This window comes from Ranitomeya imitator, chromosome 1, assembly GCF_032444005.1.
Source record: "Ranitomeya imitator isolate aRanImi1 chromosome 1, aRanImi1.pri, whole genome shotgun sequence".
Lineage (NCBI taxonomy): Eukaryota > Metazoa > Chordata > Amphibia > Anura > Dendrobatidae > Ranitomeya > Ranitomeya imitator.
The window spans coordinates 644,185,995-644,199,906 of record NC_091282.1 but is presented as its reverse complement, the minus strand read 5'-3'; the positions used below and the strand labels follow the sequence as shown (position 1 = coordinate 644,199,906).

Below are 13,912 nucleotides of genomic sequence, written 5' to 3'. Positions count from 1 at the left end.
CTTCATAGGAACATGACGAGAAGACAACCAGACCAAATCACCAACACGAAGCCGGGGACCAACAAACCGACGACGGTTAGCAAAACGCTGAGCCTTTTCCTGAGACAACGTCAAATTGTCCACCACATGAGTCCAAATTTGCTGCAACCTGTCCACCACGGAATCCACATCAGGACAGTCAGAAGGCTCAAGCTGCCCTGAAGAAAAACGAGGATGAAAACCAAAGTTACAAAAGATAGGCGAAACCAAGGTAGCAGAACTAGCCCGATTATTAAGGGCAAACTCGGCCAACGGCAAAAAGGTCACCCAATCATCCTGATCAGCAGACACGAAGCATCTCAAATAGGTTTCCAAGGTCTGATTGGTTCGCTCCGTTTGGCCATTTGTCTGAGGATGGAATGCTGAAGAAAAAGACAAATCAATGCCCATTCTAGCACAAAAGGACCGCCAAAACCTAGAAACGAACTGGGAACCTCTGTCAGACACAATATTCTCCGGAATACCATGCAAACGAACCACATGCTGAAAAAATAATGGAACCAAATCAGAGGAGGAAGGCAACTTAGGCAACGGCACCAAATGGACCATCTTAGAAAACCGGTCACAAACCACCCAGATGACAGACATCTTCTGAGAGACAGGAAGATCAGAAATAAAATCCATGGAAATATGCATCCAGGGCCTCTCAGGAATAGGCAAAGGCAAAAGCAACCCGCTGGCACGGGAACAGCAAGGCTTAGCCCGAGCACAGGTCCCACAGGACTGCACAAACGAATGCACATCCCGCGACAAGGAAGGCCACCAAAAGGACCTAGCCACCAAATCTCTGGTACCGAAAATCCCAGGGTGACCAGCCAACACCGAACAATGAACCTCAGAAATTACCCTACTAGTCCATCTATCAGGAACAAACAATTTCTCCACAGGACAGCGGTCAGGTTTATCAGCCTGAAACTCCTGAAGTACCCGCCGCAAATCAGGGGAGATGGCAGAAAGAATCACCCCCTCCTTGAGGACCCCAGGCGGCTCAAGAACTTCCGGAGAATCAGGCACAAAACTCCTAGAAAGGGCATCAGCCTTCACATTCTTAGAACCTGGAATATACGAGACCACAAAATCAAAACGTGAGAAAAACAGAGACCACCGAGCCTGTCTAGGATTCAACTGCTTAGCAGACTCGAGGTAAATCAGATTCTTGTGATCAGTCAAGACCACCACGCGATGCTTGGCTCCCTCAAGCCAATGTCGCCACTCCTCAAATGCCCACTTCATAGCCAACAGCTCCCGATTGCCGACATCATAATTACGCTCAGCAGGCGAAAACTTTCTGGAGAAGAAAGCACACGGTTTCATCAAAGAGCCATCAGAATTTCTCTGAGACAAAACGGCCCCTGCCCCAATCTCAGAAGCATCAAACTCAACCTGAAAAGGGAGAGAAACATCTGGCTGACACAACACAGGGGCAGAAGTAAAACGACGTTTAAGCTCCTGAAAGGCCTCAACAGCCGCAGAGGACCAATTCACCACATCAGCGCCCTTCCTCGTCAAATCGGTCAGAGGCTTCACCACACAAGAAAAATTAGCAATAAAGCGGCAATAAAAATTGGCAAAGCCCAAAAAATTCTGAAGGCTCTTTACAGATGTAGGTTGAGTCCAATCATGAATGGCCTGGACTTTAACAGGGTCCATTTCAATAGCCGAGGGTGAAAAAATGAAACCCAAAAAAGAAACCTTCTGAACTCCAAAGAGGCACTTAGACCCCTTCACAAACAACGCATTAGCACGAAGGACCTGAAATACCATCCTAACCTGCTTTACATGAGACTCCCAATCATCGGAGAAAACCAAAATATCATCCAAATACACAATCATGAATTTATCCAGATAATTCCGGAAGATATCATGCATAAAGGACTGAAATACCGATGGAGCATTAGAGAGCCCGAATGGCATCACAAGATATTCAAAATGGCCTTCGGGCGTATTAAATGCTGTTTTCCATTCATCACCTTGTTTAATACGCACGAGATTATACGCCCCTCGAAGGTCGATTTTAGTAAACCAACTGGCACCCTTAATCCGAGCAAACAAATCAGAAAGTAAAGGTAAAGGGTACTGGAATTTGACAGTGATCTTATTGAGAAGGCGATAATCTATACAGGGTCTCAAGGAGCCATCCTTCTTGGCAACAAAAAAAAATCCCGCTCCCAACGGTGACGAAGACGGGCGAATATGCCCCTTCTCCAAGGACTCCTTTACATAACTCCGCATAGCGGCATGCTCTGGCACAGACAGATTGCAAAGTCGGCCCTTAGGGAACTTACAGCCAGGAATCAAATTAATGGCACAATTGCAGTCCCTATGAGGAGGCAGAGAACTGGACTTGGGCTCATCAAATACATCCTGGAAATCCGACAAAAACTCAGGAACTTCAGAAGAAGGGGACGAGGAAATGGACATCAAAGGAATATCACTATGTATCCCCTGACAACCCCAACCAGTCACAGACATAGATCTCCAATCCAGCACTGGGTTATGTACCTGTAACCATGGAAAACCCAGCACAACAACATCATGCAAATTATGCAACACCAAAAAGCGAATATTTTCCTGATGTGCTGGAGCCATGTACATGGTTAACTGAGTCCAATACTGAGGTTTACTCTTGGCCAATGCCGTAGCATCAATCCCCCTTAAGGGAATAGGACTCTGCAAAGGCTCCAAGGAAAAACCACAGCGCTTGGCAAATTCTAAGTCCATTAAGTTCAGGGCAGCGCCAGAATCCACAAATGCCATAACAGAGAAGGACGACAATGAGCAAATCAGGGTAACAGACAAGAGAAATTTAGGCTGTACAGTACTAATGGTAACAGACCCAGGAACCCCCCTAGTACGCTTAGGGCAATCAGAAATAGCATGAGCAGAATCACCACAGTAAAAACACAGGCCATTCTAACGTCTGAATTTCTGTCTTTCTGCTCTAGTCAAAATCCTATCACATTGCATACAGTCAGGACTTTGCTCAGAGGATACTGCCATATGGTGCACCACCTTGCACTCACGCAAGCGCCGATCAATCTGAATGGTTAGAGACATAGATTCGCTCAAACCGGTAGGCGTAGGAAAGCCCACCATAACATCTTTAAGGGTTTCATAAAGACCTTTTCTGAAAATAGCAGCCAGAGCCTCTTCATTCCACTTAGTGAGCACAGACCATTTTCTAAATTTCTGGCAGTATAACTCTGCCGCTTCTTGACCCTGACACAGGGCCAACAGTGTTTTCTCAGCATGCTCTACTGAGTTAGGTTCGTCATACAACAATCCGAGCGCTTGAAAAAATGCATCCACACTCAACAATGCCGGATCCCCTGTTTCAAGAGCAAAAGCCCAGTCTTGAGGATCACCACGCAGTAAGACTATGATGATTTTTACCTGCTGAATGGGATCACCAGAAGAACGGGGTTTCAAAGCAAAAAACAATTTGCAGCTATTTTTAAAGTTCAAAAACTTGGATGTGTCCCCAAAAAACAAATCAGGAGTAGGAATTCTAGGCTCTAGAGCCGGAGTCTGGACAATATAATCTTGGATACTCTGGACTCTTGCAGCAAGTTGATCCACACGAAAAAACAAACTCTGAACCTCCATACCAGAGCATATATCCAAGCACCACCCAGATATCAAGAGGAAAAAAAGACAGAACAGAGCACAGAAAAAAAAAATGGCTCAGAACTTTCTTTTCCTTCTTTTGAGATGCATTTAATTCATTTCGGGCCTGCTGTACTGTTATGACCTGGTGGTTAAGAGGCCACACTGATATGACCTGGTGGCTAAAACGCAACATGGAGCGAGCTCTGAGAAGGTGGTATCTCTACTGACCGCAGTCCCTAATCCTAACAACAACACTAGAAATAGCCGTGGGATGTTCCTGACTCTCCCTAGACACCTCTTCACAGCCTAAGAAATAACTACCCCTAAAGAAGGAAATAGAAAGCTATCTTGCCTCAGAGAAAACCCCCAAAAGGAAAGATAGCCCCGCACAAATATTGACAGTGAATGGAGAGGGAAATGACGTACACAGAAATGAAATCAGAATTCAGCAAAGGAGGCCAATACTAAACTAGATAGACAGAGAGAAAAGGATACTGTGCGGTCAGTATAAAAAACTACAAAATCCACGCAGAGTTTACAAAAATGAACTCCACACCGACTCACGGTGTGGAGGGGCAAATCTGCTTTCCCAGAGCTTCCAGCTAGCCTGAATAAGACATAGTGACAAGCTGGACAAAAAGAGACATAATTGCAAAGCAATAGAGTCCAAACAAATGGACAAACAAAAACTAGCAAAAACTTATTTTTTGCAGACAAGGACTGGCCATATGACAATTCCAAGGAGAGAACCAAATCCAACCAAGAACATTGACAGCAGGCAAGGACTAAAGCCCAGAGCAGGTTTAAATAGCAAACCCAGGCAAGGCGATTAGTGAAGGCAGCTGCTACAGCTACCTAAAGGAGCAGCAGTTCCACTCGAAACCACCAGAGGGAGCCCAAGGGCAGAACTCACAAAAATACCATTAGCAACCACATGAGGGAGCTCCAGAACGGAATTCACAACAGACCGCTAAGTCATCTGGGTAATTTCGCAATGCATCCTGGGAACGGAAGATGGCGGCAGCCGCACGCGCATCGGCACAGCTTCGCTGGATCCCGACGGGTGAGTATATAACTATTTTTTATTTAAAATATTTTTTTTAACAGGGATATGGTGCCCACACTGCTATATACTACGTGGCCAGTGTTATATACTGCGTGGGCTGTGCTATATATTATGTGGCCAGTGTTATATACTGCGTGGGCTGTGCTATATATTACGTGGCCAATGTTATATACTGCATGGGCTGTGCTATATATTACGTGGCCAGTGTTATATACTCTTTGGGCTGTGCTATATACTGTTTGGCCTGTGTTATATACTGTTTGGCCTGTGTTATATACTACGTCACCTGTGTTATATACTGCGTGACTGCTATATACTGCATGGGCTGTGTTATATACTGTGTGGGCTGTGTTATATACTGCGTGGCCACAGTTATATTCTGCGTGGCCTGTATTAACGCATCAGGTATTCTACAATATGTATGTATGTATATAGCAGCCGCATAGTATACAGCACAGGCCACGTAGTATTTGTCTGCTATATACTACATGGCCTGTGCTATATACTATGTGGCTGCTATATACATACATACATACATACATAGATCCGATCAAGATAAAGAAAGGCAGCACTCACCGATCCTTCCAAGACAGGTATCTTTATTGTTACAGATTAAAAGTCTTCACGGCCGGGGGTACAGGTATAAAGAGTGCGGCAAGCCTGACCTTTATACCTGTACCCCCGGCCGTGAAGACTTTTAATCTGTAACAATAAAGATACCTGTCTTGGAAGGATCGGTGAGTGCTGCCTTTCTTTATCTTGATCGGATTTATTGGCATGTGTTGTCGGCAGAAGCACCCGAGGTCCGGCGGTCACATCTCTGTTGCAGGCGTAAGAGCTCAGCTGTGCAATTAGGAGGTGGTGCGGGCTACTGCGTTTCTTGGAGACTGACATACATACATAGATATTCTAGAATACCATATGCGGTAGAATCGGGCCACCATCTAGTAGTAAATATCTGTGGTTAGTTATAGCACATCACTTCTCTTATTTCCCCCTCACATCTTTCATTTTCCCCATCACTCCTCTTATTTTCCCCTTCACTCCTCTTATTCCCCCTCACTCCTTTCATTCCCCCTAACCCTTGTCATTTCGACCTCACATCTGTCATTTTCTGGTCACTCCACTATTTTCCCTCACTCCTCTCATTTTGCACTGACACCTTTTCATTTTCACCTCACACCTCTCATTTTCGCCTCACATTTTCCCCTCAGTATATACATTTGTTATCTCCCTTATATATAGTATACACCTGTATGTCATCTCCTGTATATAGTATATACCCGTATGTCATCTCCCCTTGGTATAATATATACCTGTATGTCATCTCCCCTGGGTATAGTATATATCTGTATGTCATCTCCCCTGTATATAGTATATACCTGCATGTCATCTCCGCTGTAAATAGTATATACCTGCTGTATGTCATCTTCTCCTATATATTGTATATACCTATGTGTCATCTCTTCTGTATATAGTATATACCTGTATGTCATCTCCTCCTATATATAGTACATACCTGTATATCATCTCCTCCTATATATTGTATATACCTATGTGTCATCTCTTCTGTATATAGTATATACCTGTATGTCATCTCCCCTGTATATAGTATATACCTGCTGTATGTCATCTCCTTCTCTATATACCTGTGTCATCTCCTCCTGCATATAGTATATACCTGCATGTCATCTCCTCCTGTGTATAGTATATACCTGTCTGTCATCTCCTCCTGTGTATAGTATATACCTGTGTGTCATCTGCTCCTGTATATAGTATATACATGTGTCATCTGCTCCTGTATATAGTATATACCTGTGTGTCGTCTCCCCTGTATATAGTATATATCTGTAAGTCATCTCCTCCTGTATATAGTATATACCTGTGTCATCTCTTCTGTATATAGTATATACCTGTATGTCATCTCCTGTATATAGTATATACCTGTATGTCATCTCCCCTGTATATAGTATATACTTGCTGTATGTCATCCTCCTCCTCCTCTATATACCTGTGTCATCTCCTCCTGTGTATAGTATATACGTGTCTCATCTCCTCCTGTGTATAGTATATACCTGTGTGTCATCTGGTCCTGTATATAATATATACCTGTGTGTCATCTGCTCCTGTATATAGTATGTACCTGTGTGTCATCTCTCCTGTATATAGTATATATACGTGTGTCATCTCTCCTGTATATAGTATATATACCTGTGTCATCTCCCCTGTATATAGTATATACCTGTATGTCATTTCCTCCTATATATAGTATATACCTGTGTGTCATCTCCTCCTGTACATAGTATATACCTGTAAGTCATCTCCTCCTGTATATAGTATATACCTGTATGTCATCTCCTCCTGTATATATATACACGTGTCATCTCCTCCTGTATATAGTATATACCTGTAAGTCATCTCCTCCTGTATAAAGTATATACCTGTGTCATCTTCTCCTGTATATAGTACTAGCTGAAGAGCCCAGCGTTGCCTGGGCATAGTAAATATCTGTGGTTAGTTATAGCAGCTCACTTCTCTTATTTTCCCATCACGCCTCTCATTTTCCCCCTCACATCTCTCATTTTCTCCCTTACACCTCTCATTTTCCACCTCACTCCTCTCATTCCCCCCTAACACTTGTCATTTTGACCTTACATCTGTCATTTTCCGATCACTCCACTACTTTCCCTCACTTCTCTCATTTTGCACTCACACCTTTTCATTTTCACCTCACACCCCTCATTTTCACCTCACACCTCTCATTTTCCCCTCAGTATATACATGTTTGTCATCTCCCTTATATATAGTATACACCTGTATGTCATCTCCTGTATATAGTATATACCTGTATGTCATCTCCCCTGTAAATAGTATATACCTGCTGTATGTCCTCTCCTCCTCTATATATCTGTGTCATCTCCTCCTGTATATAGTATATACCTGTGTGTCATCTCTTCTGTATATACTATATACCGGTATGTAATCTCCTCCTATATATAGTATATACCTGTATGTCATCTCCTGTATATAGTATATACCTGTATGTCATCTCCCCTGTATATAGTTTATAGCTGCTGTATGTCATCTCCTCCTCTATATACCTATGTGTCATCTCCTCTTTTATATAGTATATAACTGTATGTCATCTCCTCCTGTATATAGTATATACGTGTTTCATCTCCTCCTGTATATAGTATATACCTGTAAGTCATCTCCTCTTGTATATAGTATATACCTGTGTTATCTCCTCCTGTATATAGCATGTACCTGTATGTCATCTGCTCCTGTATATAGTATATACCTGTGTCATCTCCTCCTGTATATAGCATGTACCTGTATGTCATCTCCTCCTGTATATAGTATATACCTGTGTCATCTCCCCTGTATATAGTATATATGTGTGTGTCATCTCCTTCTGTATATAGTATATACCTGTGTGTCATCTCCTTCTGTATATAGTATATACCTGTGTGTCATCTCCTCCTGCATATAGTATATATCTGTGTGTCATCTCCTCCTGTATATACTATGTACCTGTATGTCATCTCCTCCTGTATATAGTATATACCTGTGTGTCATCTCCCCTGTATATAGTATATACGTGTGTCATCTCCCCTGTATATAGTATATACCTGTGTGTCATCTCCCCTGTATATAGTATATATGTGTGTGTCATCTCCTTCTGCATATAGTATATATCTGTGTCATCTCCTCCTGTATATAGTATATACCTATGTCATCTCCCCTGTATATAGTATATACCTGTGTCATCTCCCCTGTATATAGTATATACCTGTGTGTCATCTCCCCTGTATATAGTATATACCTGTGTGTCAACTCCAATGTATATAGTATGTACCTGTATGTCATCTCCCCTGTAAATAGTATATACCAGTGTGTCATCTCCTCCTGTATATAGTATATACGTGTGTCATCTCCTTCTGTATATAGTATATACCTGTGTGTCATCTCCCCTTTATATAGTATATACCAGTGTGTCATCTCCTCCTGTATATAGTATATACGTGTGTCATCTCCTTCTGTATATAGTATATACGTGTGTCATCTCCCCTGTATATAGTATATACCTGTGTGTCATCTCCTCCTGTATATAGTATATACCTGTATGTCATCTCCTCCTGTATATAGTATATACCTGTATGTCATCTCCTCCTGTATATAGTATATACCTGTGTGTCATCTCCTCCTGTATATACGTGTCATCTCCCCTGTATATAGTATATACCTGTGTCATCTCCCCTGTATATAGTATATACCTGTGTGTCATCTCTCCTGTATATAGTATGTACCTGTATGTCATCTCCCCTGTATATAGTATATACCAGTGTGTCATCTCCTCCTGTATATAGTATATACCTGTATGTCATCTCCTCCTGTATATAGTATATATGTGTATGTCATCTCCTCCTGTATATAGTATACTAGATTGTGGCCCGATTCTAACGCATCGGGTATTCTAGAATATGCATGTCCGCGTAGTATATGGACAATGATGATTCCAGAATTCGCGGCAGACTTTGACCGTCGCTGATTGGTCGAGGCAACCTTTATGACATCATCATCGCCATGGCAACCATTATGACATCTACGTCGATATTGTGCCCGTCGCTGAATCAGAAACGTGAGATGTCTACGTCCTTTATGACATCATCGTCGCTGTGCCCGTCGCTGATTGGTCGAGGCCTAGCGGCCTCGACCAATCAGAAACGAAGGTTTCTACGTCGATCAATCAGAAACGCGGGATTTCCAGGACAGACAGACGGAAAAACCCTTAGAAGATACCTGTGTGTCATCTCCTCCTGTATATACGTGTGTCATTTCCTCCTGTTTATAGTATACTAGATTGTGGCCCGATTCTAACGCATCGGGTATTCTAGAATATGCATGTCCCCGTAGTAGATTCCAGAATTCGCGGCAGACTGTGCCCGTCGCTGATTGGTCGACGCAAACTTTATGACATCATCGTCGCCATGGCAACCATTATAACATCTATGTCGATACTGTGCCCGTCGCTGAATCAGAAACGTGGGATTTCTACGTCCTTTATGACATCATCGTCGCTGTGCCCGTCGCTGATTGGTCGAGGCCTGGCGGCCTCGACCAATCAGAGACGCGGGATTTCCAAGACAGACAGACAGACAGACGGACTGAAAAATCCTTAGACAATTATATATATAGATACCTGTATGTCATCTCTCCTGTACATAGTATATATCTGTGTGTCATCTCCCCTGTAAATAGTATATATCTGTATGTCATCTCCTCCTGTATTAGACCTCGTTCACACGTTATTTACTCAGTATTTTTACCTCAGTATTTGTAAGCTAAATTGGCAGCCTGATAAATCTCTAGCCAACAGGAAGCCCTCCCCCCAGGCATTAGCTCACACATACACATAATAGACAGGTCATGTGACTTTTGGTCTGTACTGTGTATATATATATATATATATATATATATATATATATATATATATATATATATATATATATATATATATATATACATACACACATACATAGTACAGACCAAAAGTTTGGACACACCTTCTCATTTAAAGATTTTTCTGTATTTTCCTGACTATGAAAATTGTAAATTCACACTGAAGGCATCAAAACTATGAATTAACACATGTGGCATTATATACTTAACAAAAAAGTGTGAAACAACTGAAATTATGTCTCATATTCTAGGTTCTTCAAAGTGGCCACCTTTTGCTTTGATGACTGCTGTGCATACTCTTGGCATTCTCTTGATGAGCTTCAAGAGGTAGCCACCGGGAATGGTTTTCACTTCACAGGTGTGTCCTGTCAGGTTTAATAAGTGGGATTTCTTGCCTTATAAATGGGGTTGGGACCATCAGTTGTGTTGTGCAGAAGTCTGGTGGATACACAGCTGATAGTCCTTCTGAATAGACAGTTAGAATTTGTATTATGGCAAGAAAAAAACAGCTAAGTAAAGAAAAACGAGTGGCCATCCTTACTTTAAGAAATGAAGGTAAGTCAGTCCGAAAAATTGGGAAAACTTTGAAAGTGTCCCCAAATGCAGTGGCAAAAATGATCAAGCGCTACAAAGAAACTGGCTCACATGAGGACCACCCCAGGAAAGGAAGACCAAGAGTCACCTCTGCTTCTGAGGATAAGTTTATCTGAGTTACCAGCCTCAGAATTCGCAGGTTAACAGCAGCTCAGATTAGAGACCAGGTCAATGCCACACAGAGTTCTAGCAGCAGACACATCTCTACAACAACTGTTAAGAGGAGACTTTGTGCAGCAGGCCTTCATGGTAAAATAGCTGCTAGGAAACCACTGCTAAGGACAGGAAACAAGCAGAAGAGACTTGTTTGGGCTAAAGAACACAAGGAATGTACATCAGACCAGTGGAAATCTGTGCTTTGGTCTGATGAGTCCAAATTTGAGATCTTTAGTTCCAACCACCGTGTCTTTGTGCGACGCAGAAAAGGTGAATGGATGGACTCTACGTGCCTGGTTCCCTCCGTGAAGCATGGAGGAGGAGGTGTGATGGTGCTTTGCTGGTGACACTGTTGGAGATTTATTCAAAATTGAAGGCTTACTGAACCAGCATGGCTACCACAGCATCTTGCAGCGGTATTCTATTCCATCCGGTTTGCGTTTAGTTGGACCATCATTTATTTTTCAACAGGACATTGACCCCAAACACACCTCCAGGCTGTGTAAGGGCTATTTGACCAAGAAGGAGAGTGATGGGGTGCTACGCCAGACCTGAACCCAATCGAGATGGTTTGGGGTGAGCTGGACCGCAGAGTGAAGGCAAAAGAGCCAACAAGTGCTAAGCATCTCCGGGAACTCCTTCAAAATTGTTGGAAGACCACTCCCGGTGACTACCTTTTGAAGCTCATCAAGAGAATGCCAAGGGTGTGCAAAGCAGTCATCAAAGCAAAAGTGTATATATATATATATATATATATATATATATATATATATATATATATACACTTGAGTATAAGCCGACCCGAGTATTAGCCGACTCCCCCTAATTTTGACACAAAAAACTGGGAAAACTTAATGACTCGAGTATAAGCCTAGGGTGGAAATGCAGCAGCTACCGGTAATGTCAAAAGTAAAAATAGATACCAATAAAAGTAAAATTAATTGAGACATCAGTAGGTTAAGTGTTTTTGAATATCCATATTGAATCAGGAGCCCCATATAATGCTCCATAAAGTTTATGATGGGCCCCATAAGATGCTCCATATTAAAATATGCCCCATATAATCCGGCATAAAGGTTAATAATGGCCCCATAAGTTGCTCCATAGACACATTTGCCCAATATAATGCTGCACAAATGTTGATTATGGCCCCATAAGATGCTCCATAAAGATATTTGCCCCATATAGTGCTGCACAAACGTTGATCATGGCCCCATACAGACACTTGCCCCATACAGACACTTGCCCCATATAGTGCTGCACAAACGTTATGGCCCCATACAGTGCTGCAAAAACGTTAGGGCCCCATATAGTGCTGCACAAACGTTATGGCCCCATAGATGCTCCATGCAGACACTTGCCCCATTTGCTGTTGCTGCGATAAAAAAATCACATTCTCACCTCTCCATCGCTCAGGCCCCCGGCACTTTCAATATTCACCTGCTCCTCGTTCCAGCGTCACTCCATCTTCAGCGTCTCCTGCACTGACGTTCAGGCAGAGGGCACGCACTAACCACGTCACCGCGCCTTATGACCTGAGCGTCACTGCTGAAGACGGAGTGGCGGCTGGAACGAGGAGCAAGTGAATATCGCGCAGCGCTCCCCTCCCCGTTATATTCACCTGTTTCTAGTGCGGTCCCTGCACGTCTGTTCCCTGGCGCCAGCAGCTTCTTCCTGTACTGAGAGGTCACCGTTACAGCTCATTACAGTAATGAATATGTGGCTCCACCATGGGAGGTGGAGCCGCATATTCAATACTGTAATGAGCGGTAATGTGTGACCGCTCAGTACAGGAAGAAGCTGTCAGCGCCGGAGAAAAGACGTGCAGGGACCGCACTAGGAGCTGGCGAGTATAATTAGACAGTCCCCGCTCCCCCTCCCTTGCCGACCCCTGGGTATGACTCGAGTATGTATATATATATATATATATATATATATATATATATATATATATATATATATATATATATATATATATATATATATATATATATTCTCTATTTTTTAAAAAGTTTGTGTATATAGTGAATTGCTATTGTTTATTGTATTTGTTTGTTATTATTTTGTTTGGTGACTGGACCCAGAAGGTGTAAGTACTTAATATTAGTTATTATTCTGTATATATGTACAATATGTGTGAGAGGATAGCATGAGCGGCTGGACTAGTGTTCATTACTGATTATTTTTCTGGCTGAAAATTTTTGTCATGTTTCTGTTATTATTATTGGTCTGTTTTTTTATTTTTATAATAAAAGAGCTACAGGATGTAACTCAGGATCAGTAATGTAATGTATGTACACAGTGACTGCACCAGCAGAATAGTGAGTGCAGCTCTGGGGTATAATACAGGATGTAACTCAGGATCAGTAATGTAATGTAGGAACACAGTGACTGCACCAGCAGAATAGTGAGTTCAGCTCTGGGGTATAATACAGGATGTAACTCAGGATCAGTAATGTAATGTATGCACACAGTGACTGCACCAGCAGAATAGTGAGTGCAGCTCTGGGGTATAATACAGGATGTAACTCAGGATCAGTAATGTAATGTAGGAACACAGTGACTGCACCAGCAGAATAGTGAGTTCAGCTCTGGAGTATAATACAGGATGTAACTCAGGATCAGTAATGTATGTACACAGTGACTGCAACAGCAGAATAGTGAGTGCAGCTCTGGAGTATAATACACGATGTAACTCAGGATCAGTACAGGATCAGTAATTTAATGCATGTACACAGTGACTGCACCAGCAGAATAGTGAGTGCAGCTCTGGGGTATAATACAGGATGTAACTCAGGATCAGTATTGTAATGTAGGAACACAGTGACTGCACCAGCAGAATAGTGAGTGCAGCTCTGGGGTATAATACAGGATGTAACTCAGGATCAGTAATGTAATGTATGCACACAGTGACTGCACCAGTAGAATAGTGAGTGCAGCTCTGGAGTATAATACAGGATGTAACTCCGGATTAGTACAGGATCA

The 13,912-nt window shown here is 42.4% G+C and overlaps 1 protein-coding gene across 1 annotated transcript in view; it reads right to left on the bottom strand.

Moving 5' to 3' along the window:
• TTC24 (tetratricopeptide repeat domain 24) overlaps positions 1-13,912 on the bottom strand; it is a 74,693-nt gene that overhangs the window by 18,244 nt on the left and 42,537 nt on the right. The gene's annotated exons all lie outside the window — the stretch shown is intronic.